Raw genomic sequence first — 26,939 nt, forward strand, 5'->3', positions numbered from 1 at the left:
ATCCTTTTGTTGACTAACCAGCACCTCTGTCATCTATCCTAATTAAAACACTTAGTTCTGAACCTGGCTTTTTCCTTGGCTTTAGGATGAATGTCAGCTGATGACCATACACTCAGATCTTTTCTCTCAAAGTAAATAGCTATAAGTTTTCAACCCCATCAGAAATCCAGAATGACTGAGTTGACTATAATTGTGGGAAGCACCAAGCATAGCTTCTAAAACTTAGCCAATTTATAGAGACCTCTGAACACCTGGACACTCGCTCTACTTCGAAACGTTGGAGCATCTGTTCTTCTGCCTTCTGGCCCAGGATCATCTGACAGACCTTAGTGCTGCAGAATTATTAAGGGCTGATTACTCTGTCTAGGCAGATATAATCAGTCGACTATTCTGCAAGTGTGTCCTTTTCTGGACAGTAATTTGTCTGTAGAAGGAAAGTGGCAATTCTTGCCTAGTGGCTGTCTCACCACAACTGGAATAACTCCAAGGATGCTCAATTTCTTCTTAGAGTTTAACATAGGAAGCTGTCCGGAGCAGACAGGTCTCTAATGAAAATGAACATTAATACTGAAATGTTTGTCATGTCAATTCTAAGGATTTCTGATGTTTTGAAAACCAGCTATCCATGTAAGGTAATCTGGAGTGTTGCCTGTTAACTCCACTCAGCTATTTCTAAATAAAACATAGAGAACACCCTTATAATAAACTCCAAGTCATGAATTTGCTATAGTCCCTTAACTCACAGGCTGACCATCTCAAATCAGTTAAAAAAGTTAAAGAAGGACTGGGTCTAAGCTTTGTATTCCTAAGTGTGTTATACTGGTACAATGCCTATGAGAGTAACAATATTCATCTCACTCTTATATCACTAAGGTATTTTCCTCTATAGAATCTTACCACCTAATTTTGGTAAGCAACCAAGAACAAATGGCAACATTCTATATTATTTGGAAGATTTCTTGGAGTCCCCAGACCAAGAATTTTTTAATTTAGCAACTTTTAGCTTCTGGAGAAACATTACTCTCAATGTATGGTAACTAAATTTAAACAATATATGAAGTTTATGAAGTAGTGGGTTTGTCTATGGCTTTTCAAACATCCTCAGCTGCCAGAAGCTATGCTGTAACCTATGGGAACAGCTCATGAGTGTTTTACAATTGGAGCTTCTTTGGCAAGGCTCATTGGGAGATTGCCCTGGCCAGGACCTGTGCAGGAGATGCTGCAGACCCCTTCTCTGATTCTAGAGAAGGACATGAACTTCAGGCCCTTCTTGCTCTTGCTTTGCTTATTATTATGGCAATTCTTAGTTTGCTTTATCATTTGTGATGGCAGCTGAGCTTCCTGGGAACAAAACACTATAGATGTGTCTGATAATGTTTCTAAAGATTCTACAAGGAAATTAAACCTCTTTGCAGTCTACCACAGAAACTGGTTTCTTCAGTTACCCTAGGTGGACTCTGCAGTCATCCCAAGTAAGCAGTGGGAACTCACTAAGGTTAATGACTCCTGCTTCCTTAACTATTCTAAAAAAGAGATAACTATATTCCAAGATCTTAGTAGATAATTTCTTAAACGATGACATTAAAACCTACAGACCTCATAAGAAAGAAATAAAGGACATAAAAGGTCAGACTTCCCTCCAATGCCAGAAAATTAACAAAGGAATCTAAACCTTCCAGTCCCTTTGGAGGTAAAAGTACAAATAGATACTGCCAGGAAGAATAGAAACTTGGTCCCAGCAGTTACGATTTAGATATTAATCATTGTCATTTTAAGGATGTAAGAAGAAGAGGACCAAAAACACTGTTCACCCAAAAATCACATATAGGCCATAGAAATTAGACCTATACGTGAAAAATATTATTCTAGATAGGGTATCATTCTCTCTGCTGATTTCAAAAATATAAAAGCAACATACTGTTAAAGTCTAACCACAGAGCTTGAATCTTTCATTTCTGAAATGACATGTCTGCTTCTGGCCTGGGCACAGTACAGATAAGAAGTGCTTGGCTAGATATAATCACTTGGCTTGCAATACAAAATTCATGCTTAGATATGAAATAAAGGTTAATTAATGCTTAGATACAGTAAAGGTCAATTAATGATGACAATGGAGTGGGGAGGAGGAAAAGAAACTAAAATAGATAAATGTTGATGATTCTTGAAACATGATGAAAGACAAAATTAATTGGAACTGCTCATGCTTGAATGCTTTGGAGTTTGTATAAATAGTGTTCAATCTACTAGGGTCATCTGTTTGAGAGACAAGTGCTGGTAAGAATCCTCATTTTTGCTGGCTCTATATATCTGTCCTGTGGTCTAGAACCTCACTGGAGCCTCACTCCAGCACTCAGTAGGGGTTACTTCTCCCACAACTTCTTTTTTTTCATTACCTTCTCATTTCTCTTTCCTGTCCTGTAGGAAGCCGTGGTCAGTGGTTATATGTTCGCCATTCCAAGATGGCAGTGGCCTTGTGTCTTTCCACTAATAAACAATTAACTGCGCAGCTGCAAAGGCAGAAAGCCTGCCAAAGTCACTGGCCAATCCCGAGACGTAATATTGGGTGGTGAGCGAACAGCCAATCAGAAGTGAATACGTCACTCTAGGGTGTACTTAAGCGGTGCCTCTTCCTGTCTTCAGCCCTTCCGCGTCTTTCCACGTTTGCTGATACAGAGTAAAGCCTCGTTTGTAGTGATAACCGATTATTGCCTCACGTGTCCTTATTCGTGGGCGAAAAGGGACTCGAGTGGCACGCAGAACAACTGGAGCCGAAACCCTGCAGTTTCAAGGCAACGCGGAGGCCCCCAAGTTTTGGGGAGGGTTAAAAGACTGAAGGATTTGAGGTACACCTTTGGAAGATATGCCTGGGGTGGCGTTTGTGGCAAGCGGCTTTAAACTCACCGCTGCCGCTCCACTAGCTGACCTCTTGCTTGCATTGCATTTGTTTTTAACTTATGTGCGTTGTGAGAAAGAGGGCCACTCTAGCATACCAGAACCAGGGTGTGTTAGCCAGCATCAGGCCAAGGAGCCTGGAGGTCAGGCCAGAGAGCCTGAAGAAAATGAGTACTCAAGAGGAACAAGGGCTACTGCAGAGTCCATTAAGCTTAAGGAGAGAGTGGAGGTCAAATGGACCCCCCTGTACCCCATTAAAGAGCCTGACTCCATAGAACTGGGCGATTTCTGCTTATTTAAAAGGGAATTGGAATGGGGAGCTGGACCTGGTACAGCAAGAATTGCAAATCCGGATTTCGAGCCTTGATGGAGTGCAGACGGACCCTGGCGATTTTACTTCTTGAATTTCTTCTGCCTTTTCTTTCTTTCTAAAAGGGGGGATAGGCCTGTTTGATGCAGCCCTATGTTGTGGATTAGTGTTCATGATGGTTGGTCTGTAAGCTCAGAGCCCAACAAAAACGTGACAAGGCCGCTTTAGCCCAAGCACTCGCAGTCTTGGAGCAAGCATCTCTCCCTGAAATTTGACTATCTAGGCTGAGAAAGTAGCGGATGACTGAGACTCTCAGTCGATGTACCCCAAGGGTTCAGCCCATTGCACTGGGTCGATGAGAGGTCTAAGTCCAGCCAGCCCTTGCCTGAATAACCGGTACCTGAACATTTAGAGGTGTTTGCTAGTGGGTACTCGACAGGGAATGTTCCACGAGTGTGGATAGATTTCCCGAAAGTATGCCTGATTGCACAAACGTTTGATGCCAAAAAACCTCCCCTGGTGGCGCCCCAGGGTGGAGGCTCCCGTCAAAAGGCATCGAGATGGGTATGGGAATTAAACCCATTACAATATCTCATTTTGCACAGGGGATCAGGCCTCTGCTTTCCCTCACTGAGTTGGTGCTGTGCTTAATGGACAAAAGGCTGTTTCATATTAATAATTTAAACAGGGAGAGATGTAGGAAGCTGTGGTCAGTGGTTATACATTCGCCATTCCAAGATGGCGCTGGCCTCGTGTCTTTCCACTAGTAAACAATTAACTGTGCGGCTGCAAAGGCAGAAAGCCTGCCAAAGTCACTGGCCAATCCCGAGGCGTAATATTGGGTGGTGAGCGAACAGCCAATCAGAAGTGAATAAGTCACTCTAGGGTGTATTTAAGTGGTGCCTCTTCCTGTTTTCAGCCCTTCTGCGTCTTTCCACGTTTGCTGATACAGAGTAAAGCCTCGTTTGTAGTGATACCTGATTATTGCCTCACGTGTCCTTATTCGCGGGCGAAAAGGGACTCGGGAGGTGTGCGCAACACTGTCCAGCAGGGCATTGAACAGGGGTCCAGGGAGATCACCTGAAACAGAAGATGGGGGACATGCAAACGCAAAGAATGAGTGGCTTGTCTATAGGCTGATCAAACTGCTGATTTTACTTTTTTTCACACAGGGGTTATATCCACAAAAAGGCAGGATGTGAAGAAGGGGATGATGCAGGATCCTAAGTGTTCAGGAGGAGTACAGATATCTTCCAGAAGAGAGTGTCAGCTGGGTGAAGTTTCAAGAGACAGTTCATTATGACTCTGCATATGATTCACTTGTCCTTATCTAAGTTGGTACCATCCACCAAGGCTAACTGTCTACAAGGTCTATGACTACTCCGGCTGGTTAACTTCCACTAAAGCTTCTTGTTTACAATAGCTTATAGCCATCTGTTTCAGTGTTTTTCCACAAAGACCAAAGACTGTGTCAGTAGGCATGTATGTCAGGCCTATTGCTGTTTTTAGGACTATGACTGATTTTAGGCCTTCAGTGTATAAGCAGAGCTGCCCCTGATATTTCTCTATCCATCTAGCTGTTCCCTGTTAGTGCTGCTTCTCTCTTCCTAACACCTGTGTTCAACTCTGTCTCCTTCCTGATCACCTTTTTTTCCCACTCCCACTACCTATGGCCCCTTTCTAGTTTTCTGACTTCTACAGACCCTCAAATATAAATGCACAAGTCTAAAGAGTCATTCAATCATTCAATGCTAGAAGGCCAAATGCCAAATATTCTCTGTCATATGTGGTCTAAAACTTCACTTAGCTTCACTTCATCTTAGATTCCAGGGACAGTAAGTCTTACCAACAGATTACTCTGAAACTCACCCTGACTGCAACCCATCCCCACACCCAGTGCAGGAGCCATTATCTAATATTGAAAACTGAGACTGCCTTGGAGCAACAGTGAACATCTTTTGACCCAGATTGTTCATCAAGAAATGACAATTGTGCCTATTTCTCTGAAGCTGTCCAGGATGTAAGTTTGAGGCACTGTCTTACACTACTATAAATAGCCAGAAAGGGTGGATGCCCCAGTGTGAAGGAATTTAAAGGCTTGAAGGGGGGAGTGGGTGGATAGATGAGGACACAACCTCAGGATAAGGGATTCCTGGGGACAGGCATAGGGAAAGGGGATAACATCTAAAATGTAAATAAATAAGATATTCAATAAAAAGTTTAACAGCCTGCAAAGGAAAGCTCTCTGAATCATTATAAATTTAGTTTTATAAAATTTATTATTAAACACTTGCAAATAAAATAAGTTTATACATCAAAATTAACCAGACCCAAGGACTATACATCTAAGTCAATTTCTATATAGTTAGAGTAGGCAATCTGAAGCTGTAGAGCTTCACAAGGGATTAACACTTTCACTATTGAGTATATCTTGATGTGCTCACCAGACACCAAAATCAAAAACTCCTTGACACAATTAGAACTAGAAAAATTAATTAGCTTTAGATTCCCTTTCCTATGGGTGTTTATTATCTGCTCATAGTCCGTCCTCATATTTAGCATTTCTTATTCTCTTCTTACATGTTATACTGTACCCATGTATCTATTTGTTTACATATGTCCATATAATGTTTCTATAGGTTCTATATATGAGAAAGAATATGTGTTTTTAATCTTTCTGAAATTGTTTGACATCACTTAATATTGTATATTCTAAGCCCAACCATTTTCCTACAAGTTTTGTAACTTCATTTTACTTTAAAGCTTAATAGTAGTAATGTATTATTCATATATATACATGTATATTAATATGTTATATTAAATTATCCATTCACCTGTTTATGGGCAAGTAGGCTAATTTCAATTATTTGCTATAGAGAATAGAGAACAATAAATACCTCTATAATATGATGTGAAATCCTCAGTGTTTCTGCCTAGGAATGAAGTAGCTGTGTCACATGGTAGTGTCTTAAGGTTTCTATTGCTATGATGAAACACCATGACCAAAAAAGTAAGTTGGAGAGGAAAGGGATTATTTGGATTATGCTTTCATATCACTCACTGTTCATCATCACAGGTTGTCAGGGCAAGAATTCAAGTAGGGTAGGACCCTGGAGGCAGTAGCTGACACAGAGGTTAAGGAGAGGTACTGCTTACTGGCTTGCTCTACATGACTTGCTCAGTCTGCTTATAGAACCAAGAACCACCATCCCAAGGATGACACCACCCACAATGGGAGAGACCCATTGTGGGTAATTAAGAAAATGATCTTCAGTCATGCCTACCACTAGATATTATGGAGGTATTTTATTAATTGAGGTTCCCTCCTCTCAGATAATTTTAACTCATGTCAAGTTGGCATAAAACTTTCCAACACAGGTAGTTCTATTTTTAATTTTTGAGAAATCTCCAAAATGATTTTCATAAAGGCTATATTAATTTGCATCCCCACCAACACTGTTCACTTACAGATTAATCCACTCAAATCACCACATGCCCAGCACCTAGTGGGTGCCAAATGTTAGTCACTGTTCTAATCAATGGGATTTAGTATCCATCAAGTCACAGAGGGATCTCAACTCTTTTAGAGCTCATATTCAAATGGAAGAGAAGCATTCACTATCAAAAGAAAGTAAATACAGGGAGAGTTTCAGGCAATGTTAAAGTCTACAGTAGAAAGAAATGTGGTGATGCAATACAAGTGATGGCAGAGCACAGAAAAGGAGCCACGGGTAGAGTAAACATAGACAAAGATTATGTAGCAACTTCTATCAAGAGGCAGAGCTTATTTCTTACCCTACATCTTTGCTAGCTTTGTGATAAAGATTTTCCAAAAGAAAAGTAGCTGAGGTGACAGATATTCAGTTTCAGAACCTCAAGGGATGTAGTTTCTGTTCTCACCGTCTTCAAAATAGAGCTGGCCTTATTGATGAAGTAGTACTATGGGTAAAACTGAGCCTTTTCAACAGATTTGCTCTGAAAACTCACAAACTGGTGAGTAAGGACATTTAAAAGCAACCTTATAGTGACTTTCCAACTGACCACAGGCATCAACAAGATGCAGCAGCTAGGCCATCCCTGCAGATCCTGATTAGACAATTTTATTGAGTAATGAATGAATGATTAAGGCTATGTGACAACACATTACTAAAATTTAAGCAAATGTCTTGTAGTTTAACTGGGCTTGTCAGAAGATATGTGCAAGGAGTTCATGTTTGAAAAAATAATAATAAGCAAGCCAGTCTTACAGAGATTCATGAAATAAGTTTCTAGGCAAAGAAAATAAATTCCTAAGACTAGAAAAAAACAAGACATGCTACAGAAACAGGAATGTTATATATTGTGTGTAAGGTGGCTGGAAATGCAAAAAGTTCCTTCAGGAAGGAAGTTAGGCACGGAAGCTGTGGCTACAGTGGCTCATTAAAGGCCTTTTCCAGTTTCTCAAGTCATAGCCCCAATGATACAAAATAGTCCATGAGTTTTACAGGCTTTATTTTCATGGCTGATGGTAGTTGAATCTAGATATGCACCCCCATGAAACTCAGGGCAGACCTGAGTTAAATAGGGAGAGAGAAAGGAGGATGGGTCTGGGAAGAATATTTAATTGGCTCCACCCTCTGGCCTTCAGGCATCTCATTAGTATGTAAATTTCTCTAGGGCCTGAGGCCTGTAGTCCTGTCCTCTACCTGTGCTCTTTGGGTGGAGCTACATTGCCCTGAATGTGACTGAACAGTGTAGGTTAATGGAGTTCCATGCCATGTGTTAGGAGCCTGGACTCTGGAAGCAAGGTGGAATAGATGCCCATTCCTTATAGGCAATTTTCACCTGTTGGGTCTTCGGGCTTTCCGGCCAGCGCTTCGACCAAAATCATCCATCCTATCACTTTCCTACATCCCATTCTCTTTTCTTTCATAAATGGATGGGTATCTCTGTGTCATCTGTAGTAAAAATTTTGGATGAGGAAGTCAAAAGAAAACACTACACTAGGGTGTAGCACGATTAAGTCACAGGGTAAGTGGAATTGAGGGTGTGGTTTGGGAAGGCAAGAGATCATTGAATCAATTAAATATAGGTGGTATAGTTTGGAAGATAATGACATCTGATTAATTTAGATACACATTATGGTTTTTTTTAACTAACATGTAACTTTTAGCTATTTGTCTTTGGCAAAAGAGTTTATCTGTAGCTGGAAGGTCTGGATCTATCTTCTCTAGGTCTCAGGGTGTCTTTGGAGTTTTCAGTCAGATGTGTCTGGAAGGAGGCAGCTTGGCATCCTAGGCAGGTTTCGTGGATGGCTTTGTCTTTGCTGGATCTGTGGGTGCGCCTGTAGGATAATTACAACAGGAAAGCAGCACCCCAGCAGGGGAGTGTTTGTGAAGGGTATCTAGTATTAAGCTACTTTGGAGCAAGCATGTCATATATGGTCTATTGTTAAGATCTTAGAAAGGCAAAGATATTTGAGGAAATTTTAGTCCCAGAATTTACCGAAATGTACCTTTCAGTCTGTTTTGGATGGCTGAGGAAGAAAACGTCATGTTAATTATGTATCTGGGGTAGACAGCAACAGTTTGTCTGTGAAAAAGAACTAGTTGTTAATTAAGAGTTGGAAAATGGTCATCAGCAGAGTTGACTTGACCTGTGGAAATAAATTAGATGACTTTTGAAGCTTGAAAAAAATTTTAAAAGTTGAAAAAAGAAACGTTGGGCATATATCATGAGTGTTAGAGAGAAAAGGAGACATTTAAAAAAAAAACAAGAATATTTTGGGTTAAGAAGCACAAACACTGTTGTAGGTATTTCTGTTGGGGAGAAGACGCATTAATGGTGAGTTTAGAAGCAGTGGGGGAAGGGCCAGCCCTGCCATGTGGTTGTTGTTCCACCACATGGTGGCCATGTGTTCCAGCAGAGAGGCCCCCTGTATTCCCCATTTGTTTTTTTTTTTTTTTTTTAAGCCGGTAAATCTTAAATGTAGAGAAGGAGAAGAAAGGCCAACCTTGAAGAAAAGCTCAAAGCAAGAAACACAGGAGCTTGTTAGGATTGTCAGAATCAGTGAGATTTTGTGTAAAAGACTAAGTCATAGGAGACATGTGGGAGCTGGGTTGGAGCTGGCAGCCCTTTGATAAAAGAAACCATTAAGGTGTATTTATCTTTCTTCATCTACAAATAAATTCTAAACATCCTATTATAAAATTATTATTGTGATAATACAAAATTATGTGAGAGAATCCTAAAAGCATTTTGGATAAAAGGTTTATTCCTTATTCCAAATAGCAATTAAATTGGCTATTAAAAATAATGATATTTGGCCTATTACATGACAAACTTTTTAGAAAAATTTGATGATCATTTGTTATGGTTTTTCTCTATGCATGCTTTTATATTTCCTAAAATTTACTATGCATGCAGCCCATAGAAAAGATCTTTGCTGTATTTACTATATTTACAGATGCCTCATCTATTAAAAAGGCAGTATATGTATAAATCACATGTTTATTTTCTTGAGTTTCCCCTGCTTCAACACAAATAATTAAATTAAGTGTTGTAGCTTCAACACAAATAATTAAATTAAGTGTTGTAGCCACTGTTTGAAATGCTGAGAAATCAAGCTTTCAATTTATATATTCATAGCCAGTATATGGCTCATGATTTATAACTGCTTAAAATTGTTTCTTTTTTAGATATTGCTAATTCTCAAATTTTCTAGTTATTTATAAAAATAAAGCTTAATTTAATAAACATGTACTGTTTCTTTAATTTATAAGACATTTAAAGGCTCATTGGATTGCCTGAACCCCAGGGCAATGCCAGAGCAGATTTATTACTAGACATGTTATAGGCCTTTCAAAAATAATTGGCCGAAAGTGTGCAAGTTAAATTGAAAAAACTTGTTCTTAATATCTTCAATTTTTCATAATGGTGTTAAGCCTTGAGGACTTATACATAATCAGTTTTGACAAATAGATATTACTCATTTTTGATTTTAAAAAATTAAAATATGTACATGTGACTTGATGTCTTTTAGACTTTTAGTTGCAACTGCTTTAACAAGAGAAGCAAGTAAAAATATAATTAGTTATTGCCTATATTATTTTCCTGTGCTTGGTGTTCCATATCAGATTAAGATAGATAATGGAACTGGCTATTACAGTTATTTGACTATAGTCAAACATTTGAGATATTTTGTTGACAATTTAATATTACTGATATCTCCTTATTATCCTCAAGGACAAGAAATTGTAAAAGAGAGATTACGAAACTTTAAAATAATATTTTTATAACTCTATAAATATGGAAAAAGCAGCTAATGGTGCTTCTTCCCTGGTTTTACAGGTAATTCTAAAAAATTGACTTTTTTAAAACTAGAAAGGGGGAATTATACCCCCCAAAGTCACCAAAAGCACACCTTGCTTTTGTCTTATTTGTTTTAAATTTTCTGCAAACTGATGCTAAGGGTCAATCTGCAGCGGATCGTCACTGACATCTAGTTACTTCCAGCTCGTTTGACAGGGTCTTGTAGAGAGACCCCTTAACTAATACTTGGTGTGGTCCTGATTCTGTTTTAATTTGGGGTCGTGGGTCTTGAGCCTAATAAGTATTATTCTAATGATAAAGATGGCTCAAAATCAACCAGCTGATTTAACTTGGCATATAATCACCACACTTACTAGAGAGTGTTTTTTATCATTACTTAAAGCCACCCACTCTATACCTGGTGGCCAGACTTTGTGTCTGATCCCTGATAATTAGCAGTTGGATTTGATACTGAAATACTTCCACTTCTAACCTTATTTTCTACATTGCTTGGATAATCATGTTGCTTTTAACCTTTGAACATTGTATTTTAAGCAGATTGATTACGCTCACAAAGGATCGCTTTCAGCAAGCTCAGCTACTTCCTCATGACAGTTACACATCACTGTGAAGAATTGCATCTAGTGTATCCTTTGGTCTGAACGTGGTCTTGGTCTAAAGAATGTGCCTATGATGGCCAGTTAGTCAACGAAAGGTAAGAGTGTTTAGAGCTCCTATAAACCTAATACAGAGGCATACATCATTATGCTATGTATGTTTTCCTCAATGACAGGTAATGATAGGAGTAATTTTTAGCTCCTATAAACCTAAGACAGAGGCATACATCAATATGCTATGTATGATTTCCTCAATGATGGGTAATATAGGAGTAATATAAAAGCCAACCTAAGCCAGGCATGGTCGCCTGACCACTCTAGACCCTAGATGTGATGAAATATTCTGCAAGTGAGTCCTTTTCTGGACAGTGATTTGTCTGTAGATGGAAAGAGGCAATTCTTGCCTAGTGGCTGATTCCCCACAATTGGAATAACTCCAAAGATGCTCAATTTCTTCTTAGAATCCAAGACAGGAAGCTGTCAGGAGCAGACAGGTCTCTAATCAAAATGAACATTAACACAGAAATATTTGTAGTGTCAATTCTGTGGATTTCTGATGTTTTGAAAACCAACTATTTATGTAAGGCAATCTGGACTGTTCTGTTAACTCCACTCAGCTATTTCTAAAAAAAAAAAATATAGAAAACACCCTAACAATAACCTCAAAGCCATGAATTTGCTATAGGCCCTTAACTCACAGGCTAACCATCTCAAATAAGTTAAAAAAGTTAAAGAAGGACTCGGTCTAAGCCTTGTATTTCTAAATGTGTTATACAGGCACAATGCCTATGAAAGTAACAATATTCATCTCACTTTTATATTAAGAAGCTTATACCAATGAAAACCTTAAATTTGAAATCAAAGTTAATTTTGTACCATTTAAGAAATTATAACTTCATCTTAATAACAATTACACATATTTCTACCAGTAGGTTATGGCTATGCAATAAATCCTAGCTAATCCTCCCTGTTCCACTAAAACCATTATCTTTCCCTAGAAAGACAACCCAATATTAACCACCTCAGTCCCCAAGCCCAGGGACTAGGGGTGCTGACTCTTCACTAACTTCTTCAAGCTGATTATGGGTGTTGAGATATTAGAAGAGGGGTTGGGGGAAGAGTAAATTGATAAGCCTCTGACACTGTGTCTTCACTGCATCCAGCTGGAATTCCAGAACATCAGCGCTTTGAGCAGGTCTGCTCAGCTTGCCTGATGAGTAGATATACCAAGGCTATGTATTCTGCAATATACAATTCTCAAAACGAATTTTAGTATCAAGATAATTGTTTGTTTGAATTCTGGAATCTAGTCTTCTGGTGGCCTGCCTCTGTCATGTCTAATCCATATAATTCTGGGAGTTTCTATGAGGCTGTGCTCCCACCATCCTCCCATTTTTGCCTTCCTGCTCTCAAATTTCCCAATATCAGGGATGCCTAACCCCTTACCCCATCCCCCCCCTCCAATTACTATCAGGGTGTGCTCCCACCATCCTCTCATTCCCACCTCCCTGCTCTTGCAATTCCCCAACACTAGGGAATCCAAACTTTCAGGTACCAAGGCTGTCCATTTCCACTGATGCCTGGCAAGGCCACCCTCAACTACCTATACAGGTGGAACCATCAGCCCCCCCCCCCCTTTTTGTTCTCAGGCTGTAGATTTTAGAATGGCTACTCCAGCTTGTTTCTTAGGACCATTTGCTTGAAAAAATTGTTTTCCAGCCTTTTACTCTAAGGTAGAGTCTGTCTTTGCACTGAGGTGGGTTTCCTGTATGCAGCAAAATGCTGGGTCCTGTTTATGTATCCAGTCCAGTAGCCTATGTCTTTTAATTGGGGAACTGAGTCCATTGATGTTAAGAGATATTAAGGAACACTGATTGTTGTCTCCTGTTATTTTTGTTATTAGAGGTGAAGTTATCTTTGTGTGGCTATCTTCTTTTGGACTTGTTGGAAGAGGGTTACTTTCTTGCTCTTTCTAGGGTATAATTTCCCTCCTTGTATTGGAGCTTTCCTGTTATTATCCTTTGTAATGTTGGGTTTGTGGAAAGATATTGTGTAAATTTGGTTTTGTCATGGAATATCTTGATTTCTCCATCTATGGTAATTGAGAGTTTTGCTGGGTATAGTAGCCTGGGCTGGCATTTGTGTGTTCTCTTAGGGTCTGTGTGACATCTGTCCAGCATCTTCTAGCTTTTATAGTATCTGGTGAGAAGTCTCGTATAATTCTGATAGGTCTGCCTTTATATGTTACTTGGCCTTTCTGCCTTATTGCATTTAATATTCTTTCTTTGTTTTGTGCTCTTGGTGTTTTGATTATTATGTGATGGGAGGTATTTCTTTTCTGGTCTAGTCTATTTGACGTTCTATAGGCTTCTTGTATGTTTATGGGCATCTCTTTATTTAGATTAGGGACGTTTTCTTCTATAATTTTGTTGAAGATATTTATTGGCCCTTTAAGTTGGGAATCTTCACTCTCATCTATACCTATTATCTTTAGGTATGGTCTCCTCATTGTGTCCTGGATTTCCTGGATATTTTGTGTTAAGAACTTTTTTGCATTTTGTATTTTCTTTGACAGTTATGTTGATATTTTCTATGGTATCTTCTGCACCTGAGATTCTCTCTTCTATCTCTTGTATTCTGTTGGTGATGCTTGTATCTATGACTCCTGATTTCTTTCCTAGGTTTTCTATCTCCAGGGTCGTCTCCATTTGTGATTTCTTGATTGTTTCTACTTCCATTTTTATGTCTTGGATGGTTTTGTTCAATTCCTTCACCTGTTTGGTTGTGTTCTCTTGTAATTCTTTAAGGTATTTTTTTGTTTCCTCTTTAAGGGCTTCTACCTGTTTACCTGTGTTCTCCTCAAATTCTTTGAGAGTGTTATTTATACCCTTCTTAAAGTCCTCTATCATCATCATTAGAAGTGATTTTAAATCTGAATCTTGCTTTCCTGGTGATATGGGGAATTCAGGACTTTCTAGTGTGGGAGAACTAGGTTCTAATGATGCCAAGTGTCCTGGGTTACTGATGCTTATGTTCTTGTGCTTGCCTTTTGCCATCTGTATCTCCTGAGTGCTATCTGCCCTGTCCCTGACTGGAGCCTGTCTTTACTATTATCTTGGTTGTATCAGAACTTTGTGGGGTGAGCATAACTACTAGGGTAAGTGCTGGGGCCCAGAATCTGCTCAGTGCTCAAGTTCAGACAGGATGCTGCCCAGGTTAGAGCTCTGGGAGCCCTGTTTCCTCTGGTTTCTTAGAGATTGGGGGCAGGGCTGCCACTTGAGATCTGCTCAGCTCTCTGGCCCAAACCAGAAGGAACCAGGGCTCCAGGCAGGGAGCGACTTCCTGGGTCCTTGTGGGTCCCAGTTACTCCCTGTTTGAGGTGAGCATTGCTGTCTGCTAAGATACTGCCCGAGTTAGAGCACTTGGGATCCCTGCTTCCTCTGGGTTCTTAGAGATTGGAGGCAGAGCTGCCACCCAAGATCTGCTCAGTTCCTGGGCCCAGACTGGAAGGCAATACATGCTTTTTAAATTGAGCTATATCTGCAAAATTAGAAAGTTAGTGTAGAGTGAAAAATTAGAAAGGCCATTTTATGAAATATGTGTAGATTTTTTGCCTTACAGAACTGAAAATAAGATTTCAGGCCTTCACATTCCAGGTGAAGGACACTTGCTGGATTACATTCCTCAAGCCTCGCCCAAGGCAGGAAGGCATTCCTGATTACAGATAAAGATGCTACCACCTAGGTGGGGCCCTAGCCCTATAGCTGGAAAAAGTAAAGATAGCAATCTGAAATGGCCGGATAGGGCACAATGGCATGGTAAAAACCACATTTTGAGAAGAATGCAGGGCGATTTCCACATGACACTAATCATTTAGAGTGAATACCTCTGAATTGTTCCACAGTTTTCATGTTTTGTATCTTTAACAACCCCATCCCACTCCCCTGGTTTGTGGTTTTTCCCTTTAAAACCCTCCAAGGACTGGCCGAGGGGGTCGGACCTTGACTCCAGCGCGAGTACCTGGTCAGACCGCTGGCTGCCAGCTCTTTCCCTAATAAACCTCTGCTGATTGCATCCAGGTATGGTTTCTTGTGATCTTTGGGTGGTCGCGATTCCGGAGGCTTGAGGAAGGGTCTCCCGAGTATGGGGGTCTTCATTAGCAATATCTAAAAAGGGAACAATTTTAAGCAATTATAAACTATGAGCTATATATTGCCTATAAATATATAAATTAAAAGCTTAAATTTTTGTATTTTAAATGGTGGCTATAGCACGTAGTTTAATTATTTGTGTTGAAACTGGGGGAACTCAAGAGGGTAAACATGTAATCTAATTATATATAATTTTATATAATTAAATTACATGTATAAATGTAATTACATGTATATACAATGTCTTTTATTTAATTAATGTATATATATTAATAATATACATAATTAATATATAATATTAATAATATATTAATAATATATTAATCAATGTATATATGATGTCTTTCCATTATATGAGCTATTAATACAGTAAACACACTTTATGGGATATATACATATATATATATATATATATATATATATATATATATGAAATACAAAAGCATATATAGAGGTATACTGTAACAAATGAATCATATAATAGGTCAAATATCAGTATTTTTGAATAATCAATTACATTATTGTTTGAAATAAGAAATATTTCATTAAGTTTTTTTCAAAATAGCTTTGTAATCTTGACCTATAATTCTGTATTAACACAGCAACAACTTTAAAACAAAATATTAACACTTTCTTTGGAAATAAAGTAATATAAATCTACATTAATATTCTCTTTTATCAAAGGACTGTTATAAAACAGCCAACAACTACTCAGTCTATATAATATATCTATTAATAACAGCTTCTTTTACTTTTTGTAAAATTATTTCTCTTTTAACAATTGTAGAGGGAAATTATAGTTTGTATCTCTCTTGAGAACACTAAACAGAGGCTAAAGTCCTCTTGTGTGGAGAGCTTAAGACAAGGTGTTTGCCAATTAGCATCTCCTAGAAACTTTTGAAAATAATTTAAAATAATTAAATTATCTTTTCTTATTTGAATTTTATGTATTATAATTTATTTAAAAAATATAACTGATGTCTAAAATATTGAAAAGATATTGTCTTTGAATGTTTTCTGGAACAACAAGCACTCCCTGAAATTTTAAAGCTTGTCTTAAAACTCCTTTAGAGGGATCAACTAATAAGCCAATTGTGTAACAAATGAAAGTGTTCATCAGGGGCTTGTTTGATCCCAGATAAAACTCTTACTGAGATCTCTTTTATACATCTGGTTTTGAATGACTGTAACTCCAAATTACCAGTTTTAATATAGGTTTTTGTTACCAAAATTATAAATTTGTAATCATACCCAATAATATATAACCAGGACTTATAAAGCATACTTATATTTTTTAAACCAGTCAAGAATAAAAATAAATGTATATCTTATAGTTTTATCTAAACAAATTTTTAAAACTTTTTTAGTTGTAATTTTAAGAAAAAAAAGCACCCTTTCACTTGTCAAACTGGAAAACCCACTATCAATTCCTTTACTATAGGAGCCAAAAACACTGTTGGCCCCCTTCCAAGAGATGCATATGGAAACTATTAACTCCTGCTCCCTACTCCCAGCCACTAAACAGGGTTATTTATCAGCCTCTGTTGTGTAAATTGAAACTGCCTTTTAAGCAAGTTTTAAACTAAATTGAGGTGTGGATAGCAAGCAGTTTTAACCATTTTTTCTTTTGAACATCAAACAACAATCATTTAAACAATGAAACAAAGAAAAACCAATTGACACACATGAACAGATTGGACACCAAAGACACACAACAGACAGAGAGAGCAGAACTGAGAATCTCTCCTGTAGGAACCAGAGAGAAGAGGGCATCCCCTGATTCTCATTTGATCCAATAAGGGCTCTGTAATAAGCTTTTCTTTTTTCTTTTGTTAACAAACCAGAGAGTGGACAACTGCTTTAGCCCTTTCCCTCTTTCATTTTCAAGGTTTAACTTTTTATTTCCTGCTTAGGAGGGATAGCATTTTCTTATCAATAGTCCCCTCTTGGGAAAACAACACTAATGGAAGCAAAAATTTTTTTTAAATCTTTTTTTATAATCCTAGTTCCTTGTCTCCTTATAGGCTCCTTGAGCCCTAACACAAAATGTCCCCCCACCCCCCATGCCTTTACTTCAAGGACTGGCCCTGTCTGATTCCCCACACAGACCATCTCAAGTGAAGTCCTTCCAAATGCAAAGTGCTCTCTTTGGCAGTCTTCTCTTGGGTACTCCAAGGCATGCCAAGTTGCTCACTTACAGCTCCTCCAGGAGTGGCTCTAAAAAGTGTTCCTTAATTTGAAGTTGCCCTCGGGCACTCTGGGTAGTCACCCTCAACCCTCCGAAAAGACTGGGTAGGCCTACCCTTCTCTGCAAAGATGCATTCCCTTATCCATAATCTCCCGAGTCCCTTTTCAGGTGCCAGAATGTCCCAGTCCCACAGGGCATTGAACTGGGATCAGAAGACCTGGAAGAGAAAACTGGGGGGTGAAAGACAGCCTTCTAGAGTCTGATCGAACTGTCAAATTTTAATTTTTCCACACAGGGTTATATACACATAGAAGCAACATATGAAGAGGAGGGTGATGTAGGATCTTCTTTGTTTCTGGGGAACACAGGTGATCTCAGGGGGAGTAGAGATGTTCTCCAGAACAGGATATTGCCAGAGTGAAGAGTTCACAGAAGGAGGAGGGAGAAACAGGTCACTATGTACCTGTCCATAAGATCTATTGGTCATTTGTTCTGATCTAGGCTAGTACTTTCCCACTAAGGCTACCTGTCCATAAGACTTAAAATTATTTGTTCTTATTTAGGCTGGTACTTTCCCACTAGGGCTACCTATCTACAAGATCTATAGCTATCTGTTCTGGGGTTAGTACTTTCCCACAGAGACCAAGACTTTGTGTCAGTAGGCACATATGGCTGACTTAGGCCTATGGCTGACTTAGGAGGTCACACCAAACAAATAAATAATTGATAAATGATTCTAAGTCATAAGAATTGATTGAGGTCAAGCCTCAACAGGAAGGCCTTACAATGACAGAACAAAGTCACTCCTTAGCAGCTAAGGACTGGAGCCCCACCTGAAGTATAAATGTCCCTACCAGGGCATGTCCATAAACCTCAGCTGAGATATAACTGGAATGAGAGATGGTCTTTACAACTTTTTTTTTTTATTATGACTTGAAGTTTTAACCTAGGGTTCATAAACCTTGATTGTGGCCCTGTGTTCAGGCTTGCCATGGGCAGGTGAGATGTAAAACAAGAGAAGGAATGTCTGGCTATCACCCCATACAGGAACAACCAACAAAAGTCTAAGTCTGAGAAATCCCCCTGGCCCTACCTCTTACAGGTGACCCTCTTACAGGCTTCTGAAAGAGTCTTACAGGTGACCAAGATGTTAATACATGTATTCTTAGGGGACTTTCCATATCCAAATTACAATGATTTCTTTATGGTCAATAAAGCATAAGGGAGCATACAGATTCCAGGTCAGATTCTCTCAGGGAAAGACTCAGAGAAAAACACACCCCAGTTCTCCTACTAAAGTGCATCTAGTGCAGTAATTCTCAGACTTCTAATTCTGTGATGCTTTAATACAGTTTATCATGTTGTGGTGACCCCTGTCACCATACAATTTTTGTTGCTAACCTATAACTGTGATCATGCTTCTTCCTTGAATTATAAAGATCTGTGTTCCCTGATGGTCCCAGGAGATCCCAGTGAAAGGCCCAGGGTGTCAAGTGACACACCGATTGAGAACCATGAGCATCATCTATGATTTGAGCTCTTCATATATGGTTCATTTTTATATTCTATTCCTTTATTCTGCACTTGACTCCTTCTGGTCTTCTAAGTAATTCCATGATATAATTTTTTATGTATGAAAACATTTCTGAGGGCATAACCAAACATAAATACTAGATTTAACAGATAAAGTAAGTGTAGGTTTCCATATTAAAGTGTTGGCTAAAAAATAAAGTCAATTTTAGCTCAAATTACAAGTAATTTTAATATAGTTGTATTCTGTGGAATGTTTGAGATATACTTCTAATTGTCCCTTTGAACTTCAAGTGTAATTAACTATAGTGTGTTTGATCCTGAAGCTTTATCTCCTGTTCACCTTCTGCCAAGAATTAATGAATCACTATGGACCCTGCACATCCTATACTCCAAACTGCGTTCAAGCAAACATGAATATGGAAGACCAACATTTCCGTCAGAGGCCAATAAGAAATGAAAAGGTTAATACAAGCAACAGAGAAGATGCAGATGGATTATGAATTAGGCTGGGACTGGCTTGATCCAGGCACTTTACCAGAGCAGCTTAGTGGGTACCAGTGAAAATAACATCATAGTTACTAGCAGATTCTTTGGAGTCACACAACTTTGGGACCAATATCTAATTCTGTCTCACACAGGGTTTGTAATCTTGGACAAACTACCTAATCTTTTTAAAGATTAGGTATTTCATTATATAAAGTGAAAATAATAATAATAATAATAATAATAATAATAATAATAATAATAATAATAGTGGTTTCAGACAACTTTTTTTATGTGTTTTCTCTGATTTATCATGTGGCCAGAATATTCTGTTAGGAATAGTAGTTTTAATCCTAATGTTTCTTGCACAGCTAAGTGTCACTTCTTTCCTGGGACAATCTAAGTGAGTGAGATGAGAAGGGGTGGAAGAGGAGGGAGGGGAGAGAAGAATTAGCCCATCATTCATTTTCTTTTAGTGTGTACAAGGCATTGTTCTACCTGCTCACATATATTTTCCAGTTGATTCTATAGACAATCCCAAGAAATACAATTACTTTCTGGACACTGGAAACATATTTTCACATATACTTTCCAGATATGGGCACAGAAAAATTGGGAAATATTTCATCACTCAAAGGAGCTAAAGCATGCTTCTTGCATTCGCATACATTCTGACCAAGTTGGAGACAAGATCTAGGAAAAAAAAAAAAAAAAAAAACAATTCTGCTTCATTTTACCAGCTTGTGCAAGACCCTTCTTCATTTTCTCCTTATCTAAATCAAGCTTATTTGATTGTGCCTGTGACAAGGCACAGATGATTAACTACTATTAGCCAGGCATGCATGAAAGGCTACTTACAGCATATCAGACATTTCATAATTGTTATTTAATGTACTATGGAGACATAGGACAGAAAATATCATGTCCTGGTTTTACAGATAAAGCAGCTGAAGGTCAGAGTGATACCAATCATTGTCACACAGATACTGGCTGACAGAGCTACTTGACGCATCCAGGTTAAGGTTCTCCTCTCAAAACCATTCATTACTTTATTTAATACATATTAATTGGTTCTCTTCTACATGCAGACATAGAAGAATCTATACTTATAGAAATGCCATTTTCTGCTATCCAACCAATGAAAGCAGTTCACTCAAAGTTTTAGCAGATCTGTCTCATTGATCTCCCTAGAAGACAGAAGAATTCTGCACAATTACACTGTCTACAGCTTTTGCTTCCCTGTAGTGTATTTTTTAAAAAGCCCTTCTGGGTTGTTCTTACATATTGTTTTTTCCTCAGCAAACTCATCCCCATACCAGAATCCATGACATAGTTCATAGAGGTCACTGGGATATCTTCTGCTAGTGATCCACAATACAAGCACAGTATTCTATCATAAGCAGTGTAGAAAATGCCATGAAGCTGGCTTAATAAAGGCTTCCTGATGGTAGAGACTGTCTGCAGAGCAGACTTTATGCAGTGAAGTGATGAGTGTGTAGGATCTTTGATAATAATAAATCAAAAGACCTTGTAAGTATGTATTTACTTATTTTTGACAATATTTAGATAGATAATTTAGACATACTATATGAGATAGATAGATAGATAGATAGATAGATAGATAGATAGATAGAATCATAGGATGTAGGAAGTAAGAACAATTAAACTCATTAACTCTTGGGCAATCAAATTAAAATTTCTAAGGGCAGTTAAAGAAGAAAGAATATCCATCTGGAGTAAGGTACAATGGATATCATAGTAATTACACAGGATAATTACTCCAGGCAGTGTGGCGCCTAGGGCAAATGTGAGAGGGAGATGGGCATTGAGAGAACAAGGAGGAAAAAGAGAAAATTGCATCCACGGATTACAGTACCTATAGCCAAGCTGCAACCCAGCAGGGCTACAGTGCTTACAACTCCCAGCCAACTCAAGGATATGCACAGACCACCTAGGCATATGGGCAACAAAGCTATGGAACCTATGGACAGCCTACTGATGTCAGCTATACCCAGGCTCAGACCACTGCCACCTACAGGCAGACTGCATATGCAACCTCTTATGGACAGCCTTCCACTGGTTATACCACTCCAACTGCCCCCCAGGCATACAGCCAGCCTGTCCAAGGATAGAGCCTGGTGCTTATGACACCACCATTGCTACAGTCACAACAACGTAGGCCTTTTACACAGCTTAGTCTGCATATGGCACCCAGCCTGCCTACCCAGCCTAAGGCCAGCAACCAACAGCCACCGTACCTACAAGACCACAGGATGGTAACAAGCCTGGTGAGACTAGTCAACCTCAATCTAGCACAGGGGGTTATAACCAACCCAGCCTAGGATATGGACAGAGTAACTACAGTTATCCTCAGGTACCTGGGAGCTACCCAATGCAGCCAGTCACTGCACCTCCATCTTACCCTCCTACCAGCTACTCCTCTTCACAGCCGACTAGTTATGATCAGAGCAGTTACTCTCAGCAGAATACCTATGGGCAGCTGAGCAGCTATGGACAGCAGAGTAGCTATGGTCAACAAAGCAGCTATGGGCAGCAGCTTCCCACTAGTTACCCCACTCAGACTGGATCCTACAGCCAGGCTCCAAGTCAATATAGCCAACAGAGCAGCAGCTACGGGCACGAAAGTTCATTCCGACAGGACCACCCCAGTAGCATGGGTGCTTATGGGTAGGAGTCTGGAGGATTTTCCAGGCCAGGAGAGAACCGGAGCTTGAGTGGCCCTGATAACTGGGACAGCGGAAGAGAGGGATTTGATCGTGGAGGCATGAGGCGAGGTGGGCAGAGAGGAGGACTCGGTGGAATGAGCAGCACTGGAGAGCAAAGTGGCTTCAATAAGCCTGGTGGACCCATGGGTGAAGGACCATCCTATAGATCCTATAGCCTTCCTATAGATCCCGATGAAGATTCTGACAACAGTGCAATTTATGTACAAGGATTAAATGACAATGTGACCCCAAATGATCTGGCAGACTTCTTTAAGTAGTGTGGGGTTGTCAAGATGAACAAGAGAACTGGACAACTCATGATCCATATCTACAAAGCAGCAAATGACCAATAATTATCATTTTTAGCTACTCACTAGATAAGTTTACATTTGATTAAGTTACACTCCTGGTTAGGGCCATTGCAGAGAATGAACTTTCACATAAATGTGTTAAACAAAGGTGTGTCTATATCTGTGTAGTGAACAGGCTTTAAAATAATCCCTGAAAAAAGTTCCTGGCATTAAGTCCTTTTATAAATCAGCAACTTAAAAAGTATACCTGAAAGCTCTAGTGGGGAAAAAAAAGTCAAGCACACAAAATAGGAGTAGAAAGCAGAAAATAATCAACATCAGGGCTGAAATGAGTTAGAAATAAAGAAAACAATACCAAGAATCAATGAAACCAAGAGCTGCTCCCTTGAGAAAATCAGCAAGATAGACTAACCTGTTGCAGTAAATCTCTGACCCATGGAAGTCCAGTCAAGGAAGACACAACTCAATTAATTACAAATATATGCTGCACGCCTAGATTGGGCAGATTTACCATTGAACTACTCTATTCCCCAGCTATGAGATCTCTTAACAACTTGCAGTTTCCTAGGTCATGATCTTCTTCATCTTCTGTCCTTCCCCCAACTGCCAACAACCCCAACGGCTCTTCTTGCTCCTCCTCTACCTCTGGCTCCTCCCACTCCTCTTCTACTGCCCAATCACTGGCTCTAGCCTTTATTTAACAAATTCGATTGGACAGAAGATTCACAAGATTCACTCCTCCTTCGCAGCCCCTCCCAGGAGTGGAATTACCATGACAACAAGAGGCTAGGGCTATCCACAACATTTCCCCCTTTTTGTCCAATTAAAAAACTTTTTTCTCTTACATTTCCCACTTTTTGTCCAATTAAAAGACTCTTTTCTCTCAGCTATTCAACCTTGTGACAACCATAAGGATTTCTAAAGTAACCAGAACCATCCACCCCAACATAAGGAATTGGAATGATGATCTCCTTTTGTCTGCTTCCAGCTGAATTGGAAAATGTAAGAGAAAAGAGTAGTTCAATGGTAAATCTGCCCAATCTAGGCGTGCAGCATACATTTGTAATTATTTGAGTTGTGTCTTCTTTGACTGGACTTCCTTGATTTACCACAAAACTAACCCTTAGCCAAACTAAGCAAAAAACTGGGAAACACTATAGAAATAAATTCAGAAATGAAAAGGGAGACATAACAACAGACACAAAAGAAATTCAAAGAATCATTAAGACTTACTTCAAAACCCTGTATTCCACAAAATTAAAAAATGTCAAGGAAAGGAACAATTTTTTAGACAGGTACCATTTACAAAAGTTAAATGAAGATCAGGTAAACTATTTAAAGATCCCTATAACTCCTAAAGAAATAGAAACAGTTATTAAAAGTCTACTAACCAAAAGGAGCCCAAGGGCAGATGGTTTTAGGGCAGAATTCTAACAGATAATCAAAAAAAGAGCTAAAACCAATACTCCTAAAACTATTCCACAAAATGAAAACAGAAAGAACATTGCCAAACTCATTCTCTGAAGTCACAGTCACCCTGATACCTAGATCATACAAAGACCCAAAAAAGAGAATTTCAGACCAGTTTCAGTTATGAATATTGATGCAAAAATACTCAATAAAATAATTGCAAACCAAATCCAGGAACACATCAAAAACATCAACCATCATGACCAAGTAGGTTTCATTCCAAGGATGCAGGGATGGCTCACTATATATAAATCCATCAATGTAACCCAACACATAAACAAACTGAAAAAAATAAATAAATTACATGATCATCTCATTAGATGATGAAAAAGCCTTTGAGAAAATCCAACACCCCTTCATGTTAAAATATATTAGAGAGATCAGGGACAAAGACATATACCTAAACATAACTGAAGCAATATCTAACAAGCCAATAGACAACATCAGGGTAAATGGAGAGAAACTTGAAGCAATAACGAAGAGAAACTTAACGCAATAACACTAAAGTCAGGGACAAGACAAGGCTGCCCACACTTTCTCTATTCAATATAGTACTTGATGTTCTAGCCAGAGCAATAAGACAACTAAAGGAGATCAAGGGGAAAAAATTGAAAAAGAAGTATTGCTATTTGCATATATGATGGTATACATAAGCAACGCCAAAAATTCTACCAGAGAACTCATACAGATGATAAATTATTTCAACAAAGTGGCATGATACAAACTTAACTCAAAGAAATCAGTAGCCATCTTTCATACAAATGATAAATGGGCTGACAAAAAATGTAGGGAAACTACACCCCTCACAATAGTTATGAGTAATATAAAATATGTTTGTTTGACTCTAACCAAGCAAGTGAAAATTCTGTATAACAAGAACATCAAGTTCCTGAAGAAAGAAATTGAAGAAAACCTCAGAAGATGAAAAGATCTCCCATACTAAAGGATAGGTAGGATTAACATAGTGAAAAATGGTCATCTTCTCAAAAGCAATCTACAGAGTCAATGCAACCCCTTCAAAATTACAACACAATTTTTTATAGACCTTGATACTGAAATATTCAACTTTATATGGAAAAACAATAAACCCAGAAATGCAAAACAATTCTTAATAATAAAAGAACTGAGGAAAACACTATCACTGACTTCAAGCTGTACTACAAAGCAATAGTGATTTTTAAAAAAAGAACAAATGCATGATATTGGTATGGAAAATAGACACATTGATCAATGGAATTGAATCAAAGACCCAGAAATAAATCCACACACCTATGAACACTTGATTTTTGATAAAGAAGCCAAAACAATACAATGAAAAAAAATAGTATCTTCAACAAATGATGCTGGTCTCACTGGAAGTTTACACATAGAAGAATGAAAACAGATACATATTTATCACCCTGCACAAAACTCAAGTCAAAGTAGATCAAGAATCTCAACATAAAACCTGATACAATAAATCTTATAGAAGGGAAACTGGGAAATACCATTGAACTTATTGGTAAAGGAGACAAATTTCTGACAGACTACCAATGATTCATGCTCTAAGATCAACAACTGATAAATGGGACCTCATGAAACAGCAAAGCTTCTGTAAGGCAATGAACACTGTCAATAAGACAAAACATCAGCCGACAGATTCAGAGAGAATTTTCACCAGCCCTACAACTGACAGAGGGCCAATATCAAAATTTTATAAAGAACTCATGAAGTTAAATAACAACAACCCAAATAACCCAATTAAAATATGGAGCACAGAGCTAAGCAGCAAATTCTCAACAGAGGAATTTAGAAAGGCCAAGAAGTATATAAAGGAATGCTCAAAATCCTTAGTCATGAGGGAAATGCAAATCAAAACAGCAATGAGATTCTACCTTATACAAATCAAAATGACTAAGATAAAAAACTCAAGTGATAGTACATGCTGGCAAGGATGTGGAGCAAGGGGAACACTCCTCCACTGCTGGTGGGAGTGCAAACTTATAAAACCACTTTGGAAATCAGTTTGGCAGTTTCTTAGAAAACTGAGAATAGCTCTACCTCAAGATCCAGCCATACCACTTCTGGGCATATATCCAAAATAGCCACATAATGTAGGAAGCCGTGGTTAGCGGTGATATATTCGCCATTCCAAGATGGCACAGACATCGTGTCCTTCCCACTAGTAAACAATGGACTGCGCAGGTGCAAAAAGGCAAAAGCGCGCCAAAAGTCACTGCCCATCCCGGGGCGTATTATGGGTAAGGAGTGAACAGCCAATCAGAAGTGAATACGTCACTCTAGGGTGTATTTAAGCTGTGCCTCTTCCTGTCTTTGGCCCTTCCGTGTTTTCCACTTCTGCTGATACAGATTAAAGCCTCGCTGTGGTGATAACCGAATACTGTCTCATGTGTTTCTCTTCCACGGGCGGAGGGGACACGGGAGGCGCGCGGAACAACATAAGACCACAGGCACACTTGCTCAGCTATATTTATAGTAGCTTTATTAATAATAGCCAGAAACTGGAAACAACCTAGTTGTCTCTCAACTGAAGAATGGATACAGAAAATGTATTACATTTACACAATGGAATACTATTCAGCTATGAAAAACAAAAACATCATAAATTTTGCAGGCAAATGGATGGAGCTTGATAATATCATCCTGAGTGAGGTAGCCCAGTCTCAAAAGAACATGTATTCATGTTATGTATTCATGATATGTATTCAGTTTAAAGTGGATATTAGTCATAAAATACAGGATGCCCATGATATACTTCACACACCCAAGGATGCTGGCCAGGAAGAAGGGCACAAGGAAGGATGTTTGGGCTTCACTTGAAAGAAGGAATGGAATGGTAGTGAAAGGCAGATAGAGGGAGAGAACTGGTTGGGAGGGGTACTCTAGAGGGGTGGGGGGGGTCAGGTCATGTGTGAGGCAGGGCAGGAGGGATGAATGGATGGCTATGAGAATGGATGGAAACATGCAA

General features: G+C 38.8%; 1 pseudogene; it reads left to right on the forward strand.

Annotated features, from left to right (window-relative positions):
- Positions 1-19,391: 19,391 nt before the first annotated feature.
- On the forward strand, positions 19,392-22,543 carry LOC117719623 (RNA-binding protein EWS pseudogene; annotated as a pseudogene).
- Positions 22,544-26,939: the final 4,396 nt, after the last annotated feature.

Source organism: Arvicanthis niloticus, chromosome 14 (assembly GCF_011762505.2).
Source record: "Arvicanthis niloticus isolate mArvNil1 chromosome 14, mArvNil1.pat.X, whole genome shotgun sequence".
Lineage (NCBI taxonomy): Eukaryota > Metazoa > Chordata > Mammalia > Rodentia > Muridae > Arvicanthis > Arvicanthis niloticus.